This window comes from Sceloporus occidentalis, unplaced genomic scaffold (genome assembly GCF_023333645.1).
Source record: "Sceloporus occidentalis isolate IW3139 unplaced genomic scaffold, rSceOcc1.0.p SCAF_1, whole genome shotgun sequence".
Taxonomy (NCBI): Eukaryota; Metazoa; Chordata; class Lepidosauria; order Squamata; family Phrynosomatidae; genus Sceloporus; species Sceloporus occidentalis.
Genome location: NW_028316981.1, coordinates 60,967,503 through 60,990,590, shown reverse-complemented (window position 1 = coordinate 60,990,590; position 23,088 = coordinate 60,967,503). Strand labels below are relative to the sequence as shown.

At 38.1% G+C, this 23,088-nt stretch overlaps 1 protein-coding gene across 2 annotated transcripts in view; it reads left to right on the top strand.

Annotated features, from left to right (window-relative positions):
* CACNA1D (calcium voltage-gated channel subunit alpha1 D) overlaps positions 1-23,088 on the top strand; it is a 387,489-nt gene that overhangs the window by 96,737 nt on the left and 267,664 nt on the right. The window lies entirely within an intron of this gene.

Here is a 23,088-nt window from a genome sequence, read left to right as displayed (position 1 = left end):
TGGAATGGCTGCCGCCATTTTGTGCACGCGGAGCGTGTACTAGGGTTAGGGGGGTCGCGTACTTTCTGGCGGTCTGTAACCCGCCTTAGTTTCTATAACTGTCATGGTATTAAAGGACAAAATTGGAATATTGAATATTGCATGGTTTATATCAATAGATTTGGTTTTGAATTCATTATTCAAGGACAGGAATTTATCAGGATATAATATACATCGTTGTTTCCTTAATTAGATAACTGAATTTGGAAAGATGGATGTCATAATGTGTGGTAGTAGTGTTGTAACAAGAATTTACACAGTTTTAAAGATTAGTATCTCTAGAATGCTTGTGATTTAAAGGAGATTTTTATTTTGAGCTGGTAAATACTGCTGTACAGAGATAAGTGTGTAGACAGATAGACAGATAGTTGTAGAATTGGATTCAAGGATCTAAAGAAACTGTGTGTAATCTGGAGGAAGGTGATTGTGTAAAAAAGTGATCCCAAAATCGAGAGAAGTGCTTTTCTTGTGCAAGCTCTTTCTGTAGAATTTTCACAAGTTCTATCTCAACCTTTTAAATAATATGCTGGAGTTTAAAAGGAGGGCTCTCGTTCACAGGATTGCCATAACCAACCAACTTGGCAGCACATAACAAAATTCAAATACTACAGCCAGTAACCTCATTATGCTGTAGTCTTGCACCCATTTATCTGGGCATAAGTGTCATTCATCCTAGAGGATGATACTTTAGAGTAGCTATTATAAGACTGTGCAGTTATTTATCATATTTCTCATACTGCAGCAATACACATAATGAGGCACTGAGCTATGAGAATTTCCCACTACAATCTAGGACTAGTTCAAATGTGGCTAAGGGGGCAAACTGCCCATGTGATACATTTATACATGTGGGTGTCATTTTGAGTAAAGTAAAGTGTGCTGACGTGAAAATCAGGTTTCATATCAGAATATGAAAAATGTCCCACTCATGACAAGTTCTTGAACTTTAAACCCTCTTGTGTTGCGTGGCAGGGTTTTCACAATTGAAGGGGGGGACCTTTTAAATACCTCTCTTAACATGGAAACTGAGGTGGTCTACATTACTTCTTTGAACACATCACTAGTACTTCAGGTAAATGATTCAGAGTATCACATAATTGAGAAATCTGTACAGTTAACATTGAAACAGTTTCTTTTGGAGTGTACTGACTATTTCTGAGGGCACCAATTCTTACTGGAAAATTTTCCTGATTTTTAAGCTGAGTGGAAGATAACATTTCATAGATCGGACAAAGTAGACTCAAGCCTTCTCTCTCTCTCTTTTCCTGCCACCTATATAACCTTACACACTACCAAAAACTGTCTCCACATAACATATTTTGCCACACAGCAAAATACAACAAAATATAGAATCAACAGAACAGCAATACTTTTTTTGATTCAAGTAAAAAGCAAAAATATATCATGCAAGTTTTTGAAGCTCTGCTGGCTTCTTCATCAGGTGGAAGGTGTTTAAAAACCATATGGGAGAAGAAAAGTGATGATGTTAGCACTGCAGGCCTACGTTTTGTCTCAGATGTTACTTCTGTTGTAGTTAAGTCAGTCTGGAGGGATCTAAGTGCAAGCAGAGGCCACTCTCCCCTTTGGACATGCAGGGACTCAGACAAAGGATAATACAATTTAAACTCCATTAGCAGCAGGGAAGTAAGTTCTCTTGTGAGCCAAGCTGTTTCTGTCCCTTGTGAAGCCACAGGCCCACTTCTTAGGCAGAGAACAATTAATTTCTCTAGAAGTCCCTATATTGCTACATCTGGAAAGACTTTTAGGTGCTGTATAGCTAAAAATTGCCAATTAGAGTCCAAATGAAAAAAGTTTTACCTTTCTTGAGCTTAATTATTACAGAAATAACATCTGATACATAATGTATACCTGTGACTCTAACATCACTTTTCTTCTCCTGTATGATTTCTTAATGTCTTTTGCCTGATGAAAAAGCCAGTAGGGTTTCAAAAGCTTGCATGGTGTATTTTGTGCTTTTTAGTTGGCCCAACAATGGTATCAGTTTTTCGGTTTTATTGTACAGTATTTGGCTCCAGATAATTTCCCAGACCTTTAGAGCTTTTTTAGAGGGTCCCTTGCCTAAGAAAACCCTATGAAATTCCTGGAATCCCTGTAAGAAGATAACAGGTGACTTGTGTGTGTGTGCACACACTGGAGAAGGAAGGGAGAGTGTGGCCTCTCAGTTAGAATCATAGAATCACAGAGCTGGAGGAGACCGCAAGGGCCATCCAGTCCAACCCCCTGCCATGCAGGAAATCTCAATCAAAGCATACCTGACAGATGGCCATCCAGCCTCTGTTAAAAGACCTCCAAAGAAGGAGACTCCACCACACTCTTTTTTAAAATTAATTTTTATAATATTTCATAAACAAATGTCTTCTTACATTCTATTAAATACTATCACATTTTAAAACATTATTTTATATACCCCTCAGTGCTCCCCTTCCCCGGAGCCATTTCCATCCTTATATTCCATCCAAAATTTCAATTCTTCTTCTGTAGGTAACCTTCCATCTTCTTTTCTCAATACTTTCTCGACAAATTCTTTCCAAATCCCCTCAAAGTCATTTCTTTTCCATAGTCCTTTTTTTACTTTCAATTTACATGTCAACTTATCATTAATAGCTAATTTCCAAACCTCTTTGTACCAATCCTCCACTTCTACATCTATTTTCATTTTCCAACACCTTGCTATTATTAATCTCGCTGCTGTAAGCAAATTTGTTACCAAATCTTTTGCTTCTTTTTTCCATTTCTCTGAATTATATAACAATAACAAAACAATACTCGGTCTTCTATCTATTTTTATATTCATAACATTTTCTATTTCTAATAACACCTTTTCCCAAAAAATTTGTACATATTTACATTGTCACCAAATATGGATGTATGACCCGATTTCTTGACAGCCTCTCCAACAATCCTTTTAATTATTCTTATTAGTATTGTGTAATCTCACTGGAGTCAGGTACCATTTCCAAATCAACTTATAATAATTTTCTTTTATTCGAACTGATAAATTTTTCAGGTGTCTTTATTCCCAAATTCTATCCCATTCCTTGTCATTTATTTTACATCCTAATTCTTCTTCCCATAATCCCTTTAAAGTATTTCCTTTTATTTTTCCTCCTTTATTCTCCATCAACATTTTATAAATTTTACTAATAGTTCCTTTTATATTCTCATTTTCTCTCTTCCTTTCTGAACTATTTGTTCAAATTGCGTATACTTTTTCTTTTCTACATTTCTTTTCCTCCAATTTTTAATCCATTGTTCTATTTGTATATAGTGAAGCCATGAAATTTTTATTCCCATAAGTTTTTCTTTTATATTTCCTTTCACTATTCTTACATCTATCCAATCTTCTATTCTGTCTATTTTCCTTTCTTTTAACTCCTTATCTAACAATCCTCTCAAATTCTTTGGGAATTTCTTTTCCATTATTATTGGCATTATTATTGAATCTTCATTCATTAATTCTTTTTTGTGTTTATACCATATTTCTATTATATTTTTCATAAGTGGGTTTCCAATAATTCTTATTTTTTTCCTAGTAAAGTTCTTTAAAAAAATCCATATTCTCCTATCTACTTCTTCTGTATCTACTTCCAGCCATTCTAAATCTATCCCACCCAAAATGCCTTCTATCACATGTATCAATTGATTAGCCTCATAATATCCTCTTATATTGGGAAGGCCTCTCTTTGTGTTTTATACTAAAATTGTTTATTTAATCTTGTACTTTTTCCTCCATTACAGAATGTATTTATTAGCTGTTGCCATTTATTCAGTTCGGTTTCCGACACTTTTAATGGTATCATTCTAAATAAAAAAATTAATTTTGGTAATATTTTCATCTTGATTAATGCAATTCTTCCAAACCAGGATAATTGGGTGTTTTTATATTCTACCAATTTTTCTCCACTTCTTTACTTAGTACTACCAAATTTTTATCTTCCATTTCCTTCAAATCTTTTGTTATATTTATTCCTAAATATTTTATATTACTTCTTAATCTTATCTCTAATTTTTTTTGTTTTATAAACTCAAATTCCTCTTTTTTGTATAATTAAATATCATCATTTCTGATTTATTCCAATTAATCTGTAACCCTGTCATTTCTCCAAATATCTTTAAATGTTCTTTTATTTTACCCAATCTATACAATACATTTTTAATAGTTAATAATGTATCATCAGCAAATAAACTAATTTTATGTTTGTTTTTAAGTCCTATTCCCTCTAAACGATTACCATTTCTTATAACATTCGCTAACAATTCTATAACCATTGCAAATAATATTGGTGATAGTGGACACCCTTGTCTTGTACCTCTTGTCACTCTTATTTCATTTGTTATTCCATCATTTACCATTACTTTTACTGAATTATCAAGATATAATTGATCTATCAATCCTCTTATTCTATCCCCCATTCCAAATCTTTTCATAATTATTTTTAATGTTGGCCATTCCACACAATCAAACGCTTTAAATATGTCTAATGCCAAAATCCCTGCCCTTATTTTTTTCTCCCCTATTACATGTATTTTGTTCAACACTCTTCCTACTAAATTGGACATCTGTCTACCTTTTACAAATCCACACTGATCCTTTCCTATATACTTATACATATATTTATTCAATCTATTTGCTATTATTGCTGATAAAATCTTTGCATCTTGGTTTATTAATGATATGAGTCTGTATGACCCTGGGTCAGATAAATCTTTATCTGCCTTTGGTATTAAGATTACTAATGCCAGGATGCTGGTATCTTCTCCCCATTCATTATTCCATTATATAATTCTAGCAATTTTGGGATTAATATATTTTCAAACACTTTATAGTATTCTGGTCCCAATCCATCCATCCCCGGAGCTTTCCCATTTTTCAGTTTCTTTATTACCTCCACTATCTCAGCCTTCTCAATGGGTTGCTCCAGTAACTCTTTATCATCTTCTTCTAATTTTTGCCCCCAATTTTCTTCCACATATTTCTCTATTTTATCCAAATGATTTTCTCCTGCCTGATATAATTCCTTATAAAATTCTTCAAAATTTTTAAATTTTTCTCTCATCAGTCTACATATTTTACAAGATTTATCTCTAACCGCATTTATCATACTTTCCATTTTCTTCTTCTGTGTGGACCTGGCTAACATTTTTGAATTCCTATTACTATATTCAAAAAATTATCTTCTTAAATAAATCAAATTTTCTTGTACTTCATTTATTTCCATCTTATAATTCTTCCCTTTTTGCCCTTAATTCTACATATATCTGTTTAGCTCTATTAACTATATATCTATTTTCTAGTACTTCTATATCCTTTTCTAATTTCTTCTTTCTTTCTTCTTGTCTTTTCTTAAGATTATATGTTTCTTTTATACAGATTCCTCTTGTAACTGCTTTCATGGTGTCCCATAACAACCCTTTTGTCACCTCTTTGTCATTTATATCCCATATTTCTTGCCATTCCTTTCCAATTTTTTCTACAATTTCCTTATAATTCAGTATCTTAGTATTTAACCTCCACCTTTTTACTTGTTCATAGTCCTTCTTAACCACTATTTCTACATTCATCATGGCATGGTCCGATATTTTATATTTGAAATTTCCGAATTTAATACTTTATTTATCATATTTTTTGATACAAAGATGTAATCTATTCTTGAATATGTTTTATGTACAGCAGAATAATATGTGTACTTTGCTTTATCTCCTTTTACTAATCTCCATACATCTTTAAACTCATTATGCTCATTATTTTATTTAAATTTGTTATATTTTTACTTCTATCTTTTACTGAAGGATTAGATTTATCTTTTATCCTATTCATTTGCATATTAAAATCACCTGCCAATACCACATATTGTTCTTGTAGTTTTTCCACTTTTCTTAATACTTTCTCATAAAATTCTTTCTGTTTTTCATTTGGGGCATATACATTTGCCAATACTCCACCACACTGTGAGGGAGTTTGTTCCACTGTCGAACAGCCCTTACTGCCAGGAAGTTCTTCCTAATGTTGAGGTGGAATCTCTTCCTGTAGCTTGCATCCATTGTTCTGTGTTCTAGTCTCTGGAGCAGCAGAAAACAAGCTTGCTCCCTCCTCAATATGACATCCCTTCAAGTATTTAAACAGGGCTATCATATCACCTCTCAACTTTTATCTTCTCCAGACTAAACACCCCCAGCTCCCTGAGTCGTTCCTCATAGGGCATGGTTTCAAGACCCTTCACCATTTTAGTTGCCCTCCTTTGGACATGCTCCACTTTCTCAACATCCTTTTTTAATTTTGGTGCCCATAACTGGACACAATATTCCAGGTGGGGCCTGACCAAAGCAGAATAGAGTGGCACTGTTACTTTCCCTGATCTAGACATTATACTTTTATTGATGCAGTCTAAAATTGCATTGGCCTTTTTAGCTGCCGCATCACACTGCTGACTCATGTTCAACTTGTGGTCTACTTGGATTCCTAGCTCCCTTTCACATGTAGTTTCATTCAGCCAGGTATCCCCAGCCTATACCTGTCCATTTCATTTTTCTGCCCTAAGTGGAGTACCTTACATTTCTCCCTGTTGAAGCTTTGGCTTTCTAGTCTGCTCTAGAATCTTTCCTGGTATTGATATCGGATTAACTGGACGATAATTGTTGGGACCCTATTTTCCCTCCTTTTTGAAGATGGGGACAATGTTTGCCCTCCTCCAGCCTGCTGGGACTTCTCCTGTTCTCCAGGAGTTCTCAAAGATTATTGCCAATGGTGCCAATATTACATTTGCCAGTTCATGTAACACTCTTGGATGTAATTCATCAGGTTCTGGAAACTTATATTCATTTAGATTAACAAGGTATTCCTGTACTATCTCATACTTATTCTGTGCTGAAATTCCCCTATTCTGTCCTTTGCTCCATTATCCTCAGGTTGAGCACCCTTTTCCTTTTCTGAGAATCCTGAGACAAAGAAGGTATTGAGTAATTCTGCCTTTTCTCAGTCCCTTGTTACCATTTTGCCATTTTCTCACTCAGTGGCTCTACCATTTCCTTCTTTTTTCTTTTGCTGCGGACATACCCCCACCAAGCCCTTTTTTATTGTTCTTAACCTCTCTAGCAAGCCTGAGTTCATTCTGCGCTTTAGCTTTTCTGACTTTACCCCTACACATGCTAGCTATTTGTTTGAATTCCTCTTTGGTGATTTCCCCATTTTTCCATTTCTTATACATGTTCCGTTTAAAATTTAGCTCAGTTGAAAGTTCATTAATCATCCATCCGGGTTTCTTGAGACACTTCCCATTTTTCTTCCGCATTGGAACTGTTTGAAATTGTGCCTTCAGTATCTCCCATTTGAGAAGCTCCCGTCTGTCTTGAACTCCCTTCTCTTTTAATATTCCTGACCACAGGATCACCTCCAGTATTTCTCTAAGTTTATTAAATTAGCTCTCCTAAAATCTAGAACGTGTCTCTGACTGTGCCTGGCTTCTCCTTTTCACTGTATAACAAACTCTAGGAGTACATAATCACTTCCACCTAAGGATCCCACCATTTGCACCCCATTAACTAGGTCATCCCTGTTGGTTAAGATCAGATCTAAAATAGCTGACCCCCTTGTTGCCTCTTCCTTCTTTTGGACAATGAAATTGTCTTCCAGGTAAGTTAGGGTTGCCATCCCTGAGGACCTCCAAACTGGGAAAAATGTAGGACAAGGTTTAAAAATGTAGGACCTTTAAAAAAAAAATTCCTGGCCAGGAAATTTTAAAAAAAAGGTCTTACATTTTAAAACCTTGTCCTCCTTGCTGGCTTGGGAGGAAGCCTCGGCCTCCTCTCAGGCTGGGAAGGGGCATGGGCCCACCCGTCATCGTGGCCATCACCACGGTGGCAAGCGGTCTCCTCCTCCTCCCAGGTCCTGGCGAGGCCTTGGAGGACTCCGCAATCATGGAGCCGCCTCCAGGGCCTTGCTGGGGGGGAATCCTGGGGGTGGGGCCAAACTGGGGCGGGACCATGCAGACGCGCCCCAAACTGGGAAAGTCCCGCCCCCAGGCGGGATATGGCAGCCCTAAGGTAAGTGAGGAATTTGCTAGACCTTGAGGTTTTGGCTGAGTTTGACTTCCAGCAAATATTAGGATAGTTGAAGTCACCCATCACTACTACATCTCTCCTTCCTGAGTGTCTGGTCATCTCTTCTAGAAAGGCATCATCCAATTCCTCCGTCTGACTCAGGGGTCTGTAGTAGACTCCCACAAAAATATCCCTGTTGTTTCCCCCCCTTTTAATTTTTATCAAGATGCTCTCCACCTGGCTCCCAGGATCAATGTCCTGGATCTCTTCATTGGTGTAAATGTCCCTGACATATAAGGCTATTCCTCCTCCTTTCTTGTGTGGCCTATTTCTTGTGAAAAGGTTATAGCCCTGTATTTCTACATTCCAATCATGAGACTCATCCCACCACGTTTCAGTAATGCCTGTTCTAGTGATATAAAGCATTCCATCAGTAGAATAGCCCACTGGTCTTAGCCCTTAACGTGTCATATGGCCCCATACTCCTGGGTTCAAAAGAGTTTGTCCCTACCATCCTTGTAGATAATGAGTATTGTGTGTTTGTGTGTGTATACGGTAGATACACACATACATCCATACATGGAAAACCAAATAGTTAGGATGCTTAGTGTGTGCGTGTGTGTGTGTAAAAAAAGCAAATACTGTAGTAGCGATGCTTTATATGCAGGGTTTGTATGATTTGGGTACAAGGAATTTTTCCAATACTAAACAGTATTGTTTTCCCCTTTTTGAACATTTGTTGGGACAGAATTCTTTCTCAGGAGAAAGGAAAGCTAATTTTAAAACATTTTACCTGTTTATGTATAGACTTCCTCAAGGTATATGTTTATCATTTTTGAGGCTTTGATATCATATAGTCAGGACTCAATATCATACTATACTATTTTAGTGTTGTTATTCCAATTTAACTGCTATGGCTGCCTCCTGTGAAATTCTGGGATTTGCAGTTTAGAGTGAGGCATTAGAAATCACTGACTAAATTCTTGGGAGTCTTTGGAAAAGAGAGGACAGGTAGGAAACAAGTAAGGTAAACCAGTAATGAAAAAAACCTCTTTGGTCAAATGGCAACTCTTTCCCAACCAAACCAAGTCAAATTATTTTGACACATGAGACAAACCTCTCTATAAAGACTTTCCCCTTCCCTGGCAATAAAATATATATTAATAAATTAAACTGTTAACAAGTTCCTTCATGACACTCAAAACCTGCCTGAGGTGGCTGCTTGATTTCACCTGACAGCAAGGTGGTCCTGGAAATGTATCTCCACTGGGTATGCCTTGGATTCATTTGAAAAAAGTCAGAAGTGCCCTTTCTCACCTGGCTAGAGATATTTCAGTTTGTTACATCCATGCTTCATGATTATATTAGAAAATGAAGATGTTCTGTTGCATATTGTGTGAAGAGTCAAAATGAGTTGCAGGCATTTTTTTTATTTCTGCTCAGACAGGGTGGCATTAATCGTATAACCGATTAAACTGCCAGTGAGCAATTTACTTTAGTGAAAAATATTAGTCTGTCAGAATTAGGTGACTTATGTGGCAAATTACAAAGTTTAATCCATCTTCCATTGAAGACATTCAACACAGAATAAGAGGTAAGGGAAATCATTCATAGTACAATAATATTTTTTAAAAGACAGATAGCCATTAAAGATTAAAACAAATGATTGTGAGTAGCAAAGTTTATAAATAAAATGTACACATTAGTTCATCCACTGCCAAGACATAAATTTTCCAGCAGCTCACAGCAAAGACCATTGCAAACTAAATGATGGCCCTATATTTTTGTCATGCCAATTTGCTCTATATAATTAGACTGTCTATTAATTCTTTGCTTAGAAATTCTTCTGGAGGAGCAATTTGCCTGGCTGTGATTCCCCCCATCCTCCATGTAGCTAGTGCTTGCAAGACATTAAATCACATAGAATTTTTGAGTTAGTAATATAAGGAATGTATTTCAATTTTTTGTTTGTAGGACTACACAAAGCAATGGACAACGAGATTTGTCAGTTATACCAAAGTATAGAGAGCTAGTGTGGTGTAGGGGTTTAAGTATTGGTCTATGACTCTGGAGACCAGGGTTTGAATCCCTGCTTGGCCATGCAAACCCACTAGGTGACTCTGGGCAGTTCACATTCCCTCAGCCTCAAAGGAAAGCAAAGGCAAATGCCCTCTGAAAAAAATCTTCCAAGAAAACCCCATGATAGGTTTGCCTTAGGTTTGTCATAGGCCAGAAATGGCTTGAAGGCACACAACAACAATAACAAACACCCAATCATATGCTTACCTAAATTGTGACCTTGCCTTGGCTTTTAAAGCATTTCAGTTATCTGCTTCATAAGGCCATCTACAAAGATAACTGCACTGGTTTCTTCTTTGCTGAAAAGAGAATGAGATTTGTATATTCAAACTTGCAATCGAAAGCATATGTAATTCCAGACATAGATAAATATTTTCCTGTTATTTCTCTGGAGGGTTTTGAAAAAAAAAAACTATCTTTGATTATATTTAAAGTTTTAAGGTTCTTCAGAAACAGCTAGAGTTATGACGAGATGATTTGATTTCTGATAAATCTCAGAAAGAATAAAAATACTGGTGGTCTTTTTCTGAAAGTGGGATGGAGAGGTAACCATAGAACAACAAAATTTTATAGAATCAAGAGTTGGGTGAATGCACAAAAGCAATATCAACTGACCAATGAAGCTATTGATGAAAGTAAATGAAAGCTAATACGATACTAGCAGCAGCTTTGCAAACTTGGCTTCCTAATAAACAAGGGACAGCAATTGCTGAATAAACAATATATAAGCCAATGTTTCTGAAAATTCAGGCTCACAATTGCTTCTATGTTGAACTCCTCTACTGGGCTCCCTGGAAACCTTCATCTACTTGTTTGATTAAAGAGTGCTTGCTAAAAGCATGTTGTTATCACACCTGTACACAGTGATCTGCACTGTCCTTTTTGCTTTGTTTCTAGGTGCAGTTAAGAAGGTAGGTTAAAATAACTGCTAAAATTTTTTTTGAGTAATGGGTTCTTGCAGAAATTGGCTTACTGTGCGAAATGGTTATGAGGACAATCCAGTTGATCTGACTGATTAAAACATTGAGTGCTCCCTCCCACCCACATCTCTCTTTTTTTTAAACAGGTTCTTAACTGTATGGATTTGAAATTGATTGCATTAAAATATTTGGCTTTAATGTTACATTTAAATGTATTTACGTATTGCAAAACCTAATGAAGGTGCTTTGCTCGAAGAATCTGAAGGAAAGTCTGTTTCTTATTAAAACTTGTTGTATACAGTTGAATGAATGAATGAATCTTTCTTTGTATACCGCTATTCCCAGTTTTATAAGCAATCTAATATTAAGTGTCAGCAGGAAAGGGCATGTGTAATCGAATTGTTCTTTGCAGCTTGTATGTTCATGAATTATTCAGATGTCCTGTATTTCTCATCAGTATTTTTCTCTAGGACTGTGGTGAGGGATGTGTGTGTTTCCTCATAGTGTTGCACTTCAGGTTCTTTTATTCCTCACTGTAGGCTGTGCTGGCTAGGGCTGATGGGAGATGAAGTCTTACAATATTTAGAAGGTTGGATATTTCCCATCTTTGCTATAGACTGCCAATTGCTTTTCTCTGTGTGCATGTGTGGGTGTATGCAGCTGTGCTTTGTTAGTTTGATCTGAGAAATCAGTAGGTAAAACCATTTTACAGGATGGAGAGAGAGATGCTGCTTACTACTGGAGATCAATTTGCTGCTAAACAGACATCAGTTTGACAGCTTGTGAACTTATCTGATTGCCTTAGCAGGATGTTCCACTTCCCTACTCTCACTACAGCCCCCTTCTAACCCTCTTTCATGTGAAGGTGATATTCAGAGCTTTGGCTTTGTTCCTGTACTCTTATTAGCAATGACATGGCTCAAAAACAGCACAAAGATGGAAATCTATTTGAGATGACTAGTCAGATTGCCTCTGTTGTCTGCAATTTGGGGCTTCAAAATAGATAGGGAATGAGAGTTTGAGTACATCTCCTCAAAATTCCTCACATTTACATACTTCGCCTTTTCTGTTTGCTACGATGTGTCATAGAATCATAGAATGACAGAATCATAAATTTGGAAGATATTTCAGGGTCCATCTACTTCAACTTCATGCCATGGAGGAAAGCACAGCTAGAGTAATCCCAAAAGATGGACATCCAAACTCTATTTTCAATGAAGAAGAAGCCTTCAAGGCAAGCTATTCCACTGTTCAAGGCTCTTACAGTAAAGAGGTTCTCCCTAAGGTGTAGGTGGAATCTCTTTTCTTGTAATTTGAAGCCACTGATTCATGTTCTAGTCTCTGGAGCAGTTTCAAACAAGCTTGCCACATGACATCCTTTCAGATATTTAAAGATGGCTATTAAGTCACCTCTCAGTATCTCTGTATACTCTTCTGTGGGCTAAACATACCCAGATCCCTAAGGTGTTCCTCATTAGGCTTGGTGTGTTTTAGAATATCGGATATATGGAGATCTGTAGCAGCAAGAAGACCTTTAGGGTGTTTTGTATTTAGAAAACACTTAACATTCCAGTCAAGCTATTTTCCTTAACTCTACCTAATGTAATGTAGGTTATAATATCAGCTTCATCTGTATTACATAAAAAGGGAATGGCTGTCACTTTTTGTGTGTTAGTTAATGCAGTTTGGTTGCTTGAACGTTGTATGTCTCTGACTGAAACCTTGGAAGATTGAGTGTGACAGAAAGTTAGATTGGCCTTTTCCAATTGCGGAACTGTCTAAAGGTATCTTTTGCCACTTTGCTCATCAAGGGTGGGGGAACAAAATCTGAATAGCAAATTCCCTAAAGCTGTATCATGCTCTTTAGGCACATTATGGTTGCATCATGTGCTCTATCATATAACAAGGGTGCTTTCAAAATGTATAGATCTGCTGTTCATTTCAGTTATAGAAGCTATGCTGTTAAATGTTAGCTAGCAAAAACATTTACATGAAAATATAGTGACATTACACAGATGACAACTAGAGATCTCAAGATGATTATTTTGGTATTAGAAGACTAGTTATTTAACAGCTTTATTTACAGACCCCCATACAAAACTGAACAAATTGCAATTGCTGTGAATTACCATTCTAGCAGCAGACACATGCACACTAAATATACTGACCAGGAGATTTTATATATTTATGCTCTGAAATGGAAAGAGTGCTCATGAAAATGAGAATGGTTTGAATCATGAGCAGAGGTATAGAAGGAGGAATGGGAAAAGCCTATGAATCTTCACTAATATTTAGGGTATGTTATTTAAGCACATGGTTGCCATTGGCATATCAACTACTAACTGCTAATTTATGTAGATTTGTGAATGCATGTACTTATATTCCTAAAATGTATTTACTAATATTCACCTTGGTTTATAATTGCTTGGCTTACAATAAACAGTATACGGAAAGATATGCCTTCCAAAATTCTTGATTTGGCAGGGACAGTCAGTGGAGTCACTAGGGGGTGTGGCCCGCACTGGGTAACACACAAGTACAGGGGTGACACCTGGTTTGGCCCTCCGTCCTGTGTCATCATGTCCTTCTTATGAGAGAAGGATGGGGTAGCCCCAAAGGGAGGCCGAGCATGCCACCCCTCATAACTCTGCCCTCAGAGCCCTGCCCCCCTCACCAGGTGACACCTGGGGCCGGGATGCCACTGGGGACAGTCCTGATTGATCCTCTGTTGTCTCACCTTTTTTCAGCTAATTTTAAAATGTCCCAGAGAGGAGGAGGAGGCATCAGAGGCTTGCCCTTACCATTAGGCTCAGGAAAAAGAAAACTACTCCAACCATTTCCAGATTTTCTGTTCTTCCTCATCATTAATTTTAACCATACTGTGATGTTGTTTGGCCACACATGTCCCGGTTTTCATCTAAGAGAGAATACACAGAATCAATTTATGTTATTTATCCAATGTCTTGGAACTGGAGGCATGTCTTCATTCTTCCACTCCAAAGAATGGCCCTTTCTTTGTTCTATATTACATATTTCAAGAATTGCCTCTCTAAGGCTTTTTTATTCTTCAGAGTTCTGCAGCTGTTCTGAGTTCATGTACTAGTAAAAATCTGATGGTTACAGGCAGGCATAGTTCTCCTAAGGCAAAGGACATGATAGTAGTTCATGCAGACAGAACTCCAGTTTTTTCCAGACAAGCATGAAAAAGGGAAGAGGTTCTCCGGAAACATTTGGAAGCTGGGTGTCAATTGCATCAGCCAAGCTGTGGCAAATGTTTGATTCAAAGTGGTGGAGGAAAGAAGCCATCACCACCTTATAATCATAAATAAGCATTACCAATATCCTCACCTGAGCTTTGTGCCTTTCATTTAAAGGTAACGTTTTCCACCCACAACTCCTTGAAGCAGGGGAATTTTGGATTAATTTCACATTCTAGCATTACTCCCAAACTGAGTACTGCAGAGATAGACCAGTTGATTCCGGAAGCAGATACAGTCATGTCTTTCATCTGCTTGAAGAAATATAATTGGTGTTGGGAGCCAGTACAGATCATGGGATCTCTGAAATAATTCCGAGGACTCATCAGGCTTCCCCTAGTGTTGTATCATGACCATGATCATGATCATGATAATCTATTTATAATGCCCTTTTCACCAAGGGGCAGAACACCAGACATATATAATCAGACAAAACATTATAATAAACACTTAATTGTTGTTGTTAACTGCCCTTGAGTCGGTGCTGTCTCATGGAAACCCTGGATGAGACATCCCCAAGTCCCTATGTCCTTCACTGCTCTCCTTAAGTCTTGCAGATTCATCACCTGATTGTGGCCAGAAGTGAACTGGTAGCCAGTCAAACTGTTTTAACAAAGGAAGCATATGTTACCTTTAACTGGCCCTGATCAGCATTCTGGCTGCAGTCTGGACCTAAGCTGTGTAGGACTTTATATGTCATGACCAGCACTTTAAATTGTGGCCAGAAATAAACTGGTAGCCAGTGAAGCTCTTTTAACAAAAGAGTTATATGCTACCTTTAACGGGCCCCAATCAGCATTCTGGCTGCAGCATTTTGGACCTATTGAGGTTTCCAAACAGTTTTCAAAGACAATTCCATGTAGAGTGTGTTACAGTAGTCTAAACAGAATATAATCAGGGCATGTGTCATTGTAGCCAGATCTGACACCTCAAGAATGAGTGCAGCTGGCACACTAGTTTTAGCCGGGCAAATGCACTCCTGGCCACAGCTGAAACATGAGCATCCACGGTCACAGTTGAATCCAGGAGAACACTTAAACTGTGAGCCTGAGATTTTGGTGGGAGTGTAAATTTGCACAGGCAAAGACCCTACTCCCTGATCTGCCTTTTGATTGACCAGAGCACTTCTGTTTTGTCTGGATGAAATTTCAATTTGTTTACCTGTCTCCATTCAATTACTGACAACAAACAATGGCTCAGTACCAAGACAGCTTCTTAGGAATCAGATGGCAAGGAGAGGTGGAGTTGGGTGTCATCAAGCTATTGGGGACACCAGGTCCCCAAACTTTGGATGACCTTTACAGTGGTTTCATGTAGATGTTAAACAGCATGGAGGACAAAACAGAATCATGAGGGACCCCATAGGCCAATGTCCAGAGCATCAAACAGGAGTCCTTCAGCACCGCTCTTTGATTTTGCTCCTCCAATAAATACCAGAACCAATGCATAACAGTATCCCCAAATCCTATCTGAGCAGTCCAGGAGGATACCATTATTCATACAGTTATTAATGTCTCAAAAGTGGTGTTTTAATTGACATTAAATTTAATGGTTTTTTTAAAACCTTTGTGCTGCGTGTTTAGATGTTCTGTTTTAATTTATATTGTAAACTGTTTCCCATTCGGAGAAAAGTGGGATATAACTCTAACAAATACATAATAAATTGTGAATTTATTATTATGAATTAGATAACCATGATAATCTGCAGAGAACAGGAAGTAGTATAGAAAATAACATTTTTGACAGTTCATTATATCAGAGATTAAATTTCAAAAAATAACAACAGTGTGATGGAGGTGGGGCATTACAATTGGAAAATAGAATATTGTGGGTTGTTGTTTTCCTCTGAGGTTTGGTTTCAGGACCCCTGTGGATATCAAAATCCATGGATGCTCCATCCCATTAAATACAATAGCAAAGTAAAATGGTGCCTCTTTGTTTTTTGGATTTTTAAAAAATATTCTCAATCCGTGGGTGGTTGAATCTGTAGATACAGAGGGTCAACTGTATGATCAGTGGTAAATGTAAAGAAAAATGCTAAGAAGAAAATGCTATCCTTATGATAGTGTAGATAATAAAATACATTTCAATTAAAATAATGTCCTCTGGTTTATGAAAAAATATAAAAATAAAAAAAGACTGTCAACATAACTGTTTATTTGAGGAAAGCTTAATAATTTGTGAAAGTGTGTATTATTTTATGTATTTCCATCTCCTAAACTAGCAACCAAAATCATTTTATATTTAGCTCTTATTGTTCAGTGAATGTGGCCAACAACTTCACATTAATACAGATGGGGTGGGAAGTGAGGAACATGTCTTCCTTCTTTCTTCTGTAACTCTTTATGTATCAAGTGTTTTTTTTCTTATTCAATGACTTTGACATGTCTTTGACACTATTATCCAATCCTGCAATGCTGCAAAAAAGCAGAGGAAAAGTTCTTGACTAAAGTTGCTCTATCCTCCAGGGTGAAATACCTTGTTATCTCACAAATTTACTAAAGCCAAGGGATCTGATTAGTTTATTGAAGGGAGGCCACAGGGAATATGGAAGTCTACCACCATAGGCTTTCTGAAAGAAAAGGTATAAATGTTATAAATAAATAACTGGCTCCTTGAAATGCATAAAATAAAATTCATTGATCCTTTGGGTCCCTTGAAAAACTATGAATGGATGGGCTTCATGTGCTCATAGTCAAATTTCTTACTTTTCCTCTGCCAGCTTCAAGGACCCAAGACAATAGTCGGTTCCTTGGGAAAGAAGAAGCCTGTTGTGTCTTCTTGCCTGCCTCAAGGAGGAATTTCCTCTTCAGTGAACTAGTTGTACTCAGTGGGCTACATTCAAAACCAGATGGTTTCTCCAAAGAAAGGCAGAATTTGCCGTTAAAATGACATACATTTTCCCCTCTGAGTAATGTAGAGATAAGGAGTCAATGAATAAATAAAAATAAGAAAAAAAATAGTTGCAATACCACTTTCTTCTGTTTATGCTTCCCTCTCGTTGTTTTTGCTTGTCATTGGAGACAGTTAAGGGGAGTGCATAGAGCTTTGTAAATGATTTTAGAATTGACATAAATTACAGACCACTGCCTTATAGTTTTCATCTTGCATGGCAGAGATTCTAGGTAAAGCAATAATTTGGTCTTGTTCACTTTTAAGTTTTATGATGGAAACTATTTCTTATTCAAAGGAAAAAGTGTGAGTTGCATGGATGTTCCTTGATTTAACCAAGTGGTGCAGAATAAGTAAAAAGCTTAAATCATTTTGAAAGGTGCTCTCGTTTGAAGGGGTCAAGGCTCTCTTCTGTGTGGAAGCGAATGGCAAATGCAGAGAAGAAGCTTTCAGCAATTTTAACAACCTGCCCACTGAGAAGTGATTTTCAAATAGTGAATGCTTGATAGGAAATTTGTGTTGGAGCCAACAGCTCAGTCCTGAAAGCAAATAATATAAAATGTGTAAAAAAAGATATGTACTGTCCTGTAAATAGAAATCTGAACTGAAAATTGTTTTTTGCAGTGTAATTGAGAATCTAACATTTAAAAGCCAACAGTCTTCTTAACTGTTGCATTTCCATTTGTGTGGTGCATTGTGCAAAGCCTGTATAATCAGTATTTATTTTGCCATTCTAGTGCCCTTGCATATTGTGATAGACTCAGTGACATTATCTGGAATACAGACCTGAACTCTTTGACTGGCTTAGAACATATGCTGGCTTAGAAAATATTCAGGTTATAAGGAAAATTCTAAGTTGCTTACTTAAAGCAATTTAAGGCAACTGCAAAGTTATTGCCAAATGAGGCATTTGTTGTGCATTTGCCCTGCCTCATTCACAAAATTTTACCTGTGGTCCAGACGATTTTTCCATTTGCAATCCCCCCACCCCCGGTCTCCCCACAGTTCATTCAGTCTTTTTTCTTACCAGGGAACCTTCAGGAGGGAATATTAAAAAGAGTCATACAATTTTGCCTAGCAATGCCAGAAGCCCTCCATCTAAAAGCACCCTTAATATAGTTTCAGTCACTGTGTCAATCCAGATTGCACATACACAAACTGATATATATATAGTTTATGTTGTTGTTAACTGCCTTTGAATCCAATTTGACTCATGGTAACCTCTGAATGAGAAACCTCCAAGCCTGCCCCCCCCCCCCCCCCATCCTCAACTGCTCTGCTCAGGTTCTGCAGTCCTAGTGCTGTGGTTTCCCTGATTTTGTTAGGCAAAATCCATCTGGTTTCCGGTCTTCCTTCCTTTCTACTGCCCTCCAACTTTCCTACCATTATTGTCTACCAAGTCCTGCCTTCTCATGATGTGTCTGAAGTATGACAGCCTCAGTTTAGCTGCCCATGCCAATCCTAGTCTTCTTCTGATTTCTTGACTGCAATTTCCATGCTGATCAGTTACTGATCCAAGGTATAGGAAATGCTTAATTGTTTCAGTTTTGTAATCTACACTGAATTTATGTAGACTTTCTGTGGTCAGTCTTCTTCTTTTCTTCATGTTCATCATTAAGCCTTCCTTAGTACATTTTTTTTACTTTTTCAGAAATGTCTTTGCTGCTTTCTGCTAGTACAGTAGGTTTGCCATATCCATGTATTCTTTATCCATGGATTCAACTCTCCATGGATTCAACAATCCATGGCTTGAAAATATTCCAAATATATATACATTCCAAAAAGCAAACCAGTGCCATTGTACATAATGTGACTTGTGCATTCATGGATTTTGGTATCCACAGAGGGTCCTGGAACCAAATCCCAGTAGATACTAAGGTCCTACTGTAGTATGGTGTCATCTGCATATCTTAGATTGTTGATATTCCTCCCTCCAATCTTCATGCCTCCTTTTCCCAAGTCTAAACCTGCTCTGTGTATTATGTTTTCTGTGTCCAAGTTGAACAGATAGAATGATATGTACATATATATACAGTAGAACCTTCCAAATTAGATTTTCTGTTCATTATGATTTTCTGATTGTTCCATAATAATCTCATGTACAGTTGACTCTTGGTATCCACAAGCTTGCCATCTGTGGATCCAAGCATCCATGGATGGTAAGCCCTCATTGTCCCTAATGGCAGCACATCCACGCGGTCACCCCACCATTAGAAATAGCAAGTACATTTCTATACCACTTATCAGTGCACTTAAGCACTCCCTAAGCAGTTTACAATGTGTAAGCTAATTGCCCCCAACAATCTGGATACTCATTTTAGCGACCTCGGCAGGATGCAAGCCTGAGTCAAGCTTCAGCCCTTGGCTGGTATTGAACTTGCAACCTTGTGGTTTATGAGTGAGTGGCTGCAGTACAGGCATTTAACCACTGCACCACCAGGACAGCCCCTCTGGTCCCATTCTCCCCGATGGCAGTGTGACCGCATGTATGCACTGCCACGGGACAATGGGAGCTGTCTCTAATGAACATCAGGGTGTATGTGTCTGGAATGGATTCCCTGTGGATACCAAGGGCTGACTGTATTATGCAAAATTAATGCCAGTGTGTGAGAACTATGATGATGTAAATGTCTCCACAATTCAGATAACAAGATTACTGGGGGTGTGGGGAAGATGTGTTCACTACAGGTTTTGTCATTGCCTTGCTCTGAGGCAGAGAGACTCTGAAGTTTATCACATGGGCCCTGAAACGGGCCTGTTGCGTTCCAAAACAGGGGCACGCACAGGCACGCACGGAACAGGATGGGGTTAGAAATGCATCTTACAGCACAAGGGAACACGGCTGCCGGGCATTCCAATCGTGTCCTACATCCGTTCCAGAGGGCGCGATTTCTGAGAACTGTTTCAAAGCGTTCTCAGAAATCACATCCTCTGGAACAGATGTAGGACGTGATTGGAATGCCCAGCGGCAGCAGCAGCATTCCAGTGTGCAGTAAACTCCGTTCTTAGCCCCATCCCGCGCCCCCATTTTGGAACGCAATAGGCCCATTTTAGGGCCAGTACGATAAACTTCTATGAGTTACCCAAGGGCACCCAGTGAGTTTCCATGAGCAAGGTCCAAAAGACACTGCAGAAATAATCCAGTTTGAGACTGCTTTAATTTCCCTGGCTCAGTAATATAGAATCCTGGGAATTGTAGTTTATTGTGGCACCAGAGATCTCTGACAACAAAGTTAAATATCTCACAAAAGTACAATTCTCAAAATTTCCTAGCATTGAGCTAGGGCAGTTAAAGTGGTCTCAAACTGGACAGATTCTCAATTGTCCAGCTGAGTCTTTGTCTTCTGCCTATGGTCTCCATGGTCATGGTCAAATGCTCAAACCACTACACCATGCTGGATTTATCCTAATATCCCTTAGCCCTCAGGGAACATGCATGCATTAGGCAGGGGAAGAAAAAGACTCAGCTGGACAACTGAGAATTTGTGGATGGGCACAGACTACGCTCAAAACAACTATGTGAGCTGGATACACTGAGAGACAGAAGTTTACATTGCGAATGTTAAATGTAAACCAGAGTATGAAATAATGCCTTATATATTTAAAAAACACAAAATTGCTTACTGAATCTTGTGTTTGTGTCTCTGCTGCCTCCAAAGGTGGCCATCTGTCGGGGATGCTTTGATTGAGAGTTCCTGCATGGCAGGGGGTTGGTTGGACTGGATGACCCTTGTGGTCTCTTTCAACTCTACAATTCTATGATTCCTATCTTCAGTCCCCCTTCCTGTATATATTACAGTCCTAAAATGCTGTTGCTTCACCTTAGCTCTGCCAACCATTTTATTCTGACTATTGTCATTAATGGATGCATTTTGTAGAGAATTTTTAAAAGAGGATCTGCAGAGGATCTGTGTGGTACTCAGTTCTGATCTTATATATGTAACAATTGTGCCATTCATCAGTCTTGCTGTCAGTGAAAGGAGGAATAAGAAGTGGGAGGTAAACATTTCTTATTAAAAAAAACAAGAAAAAGATTGACATATTTCACATATTTCTGTTCTGTGTGATGGTTTGCTCTTTTCATGAAGTATTAGTAGTTCATGAAAAGTAGAAAAATTCACAAGAATGTATTTTGTTGTTGTTGTTGTTGTTAACTGCCTTCATGTTGATTTTAACATTTTTGGGGCCCTAGAGATTTAAATTTGCAAAGTGACCCATTGATTTTTGTGCCACAAACATATACAGCCCTGGCTCTAATAGGTATCATTCCTTGCAAAAGTTCTTGCACCCATTTCAGCAGATGATACTAAAAGCTCTTTTGAAGTCACTTCGTTTTATATCCACATTTGTTGTTGTTAACTACTCTCAAGTCAGTCGTGACCCATGGGGACCCTGCTGATGAGACATCTCCAAGATCCTCTGTCCTCCACTGCTCTGCCCAACTCCTGCAAACTCATACTGGTGACCTCCTTAATAGAGTCCACCCATCTAGCATGCAACATCCCTTTCTTTCTGTTTCCTTCCAGCTTTCCTAGCATTATTATTTTTTTCAGTGTTTTATGTCTTCTCATGATTTGTCCAAAGTACGCCAGCCTACGTTTTGTCATCTTGGCTTCCCGAGAGATTTCTGGCTTGGTCTGTTCAAGGACTCATTTGTTTGTCTTCTTGCTAACCATGGATTCCTCAGCACTCTTTTCCAGCATCACATCTCAAATGAATCTTCTTAATCTCTTCTCTCTTAACTCTCCATCTCTCATATCCATACACGGTGATAGGAAATACAATGGCTTGTATGATTCTGACTTTTGTGCTGAGTTGTATATCTTTGCTTTTTAGGATCTTTTCTAATTTTTTCATGACTGCCCTCCACATTCTTAATCTTCTTCTGATTTCCTGGCTGCAGTCCCCATTGCTATCAATGTTTGATCCCAGATATGTAGATAGAGGGAGAAATGTGTAGAAAAATGCATATTTTTGTGCAGACTTTTTTGTATCATATAAAGTTGTACAGTGGTCCCTTCCCTTAGGTGGGGATCCGTTCTGCCCCCCCCCCCCCCGGCAGAAGAGAAATTCCACATACGTTTGAGCCCCATTAAAGTCAATGGGGCTTGTGGTCGTGGTGGGGCAGCAGCACACATGCACCATGGGCACATGCCCCATTACTCTTTCTGGGGTGCGGCACCACTTCTTCCAGCGTGGCTTCCAGTGTACGCTGGAAGCCGTGTAAGGTGCACCTGCATATGACGCAGATGCACTCTATAAAGATTTTACAGACATACAAAGCTCTGCTGTAGCTATAACTCTTATTTTCAGAATATTCGGGTAGATAAGATGTTACCTCTTTTTTTGGAAATGTATTAGGCATCACATTAGCAAATTACAAGCTTATTAGAGAAAGTCCATAGTTGCTTTATGCTACTATGCTTGCATGAAGATGAAGATGTAATTGTAAAGAAAAAAACCCTGAAACAACATTTTCTTGATGTGCATTTGCAAAAATAAGGTTGGGCAAAAAGAAGTCAGCTGAGTACTGATGCTTTTTATCCAAATGCAGATTAAGTAGCAGGAAGAGTTAGGTAAGGGTTCATAGGCTTTTGCTGCCTTCAGGTTCATGCTGCCACTGTCATGTGAGAGCAAACATTTGCTTTCTTTTGACAGCTTGTAAAGGTCGTAGAGTTGTTCTTTATTTATATATGAAAAATGGAAGTTTGGGGGGAAATATAAAGGCTGAAATGTAACGTTATGTTAGCGGACTTCTGCTAGTACAGCAGGACTTTCTGTCTTTTGTCCTTTCCTGCTGCAGGTCTATGTGCCATTTGAATGTCCATACTTCCAGGAAAGAT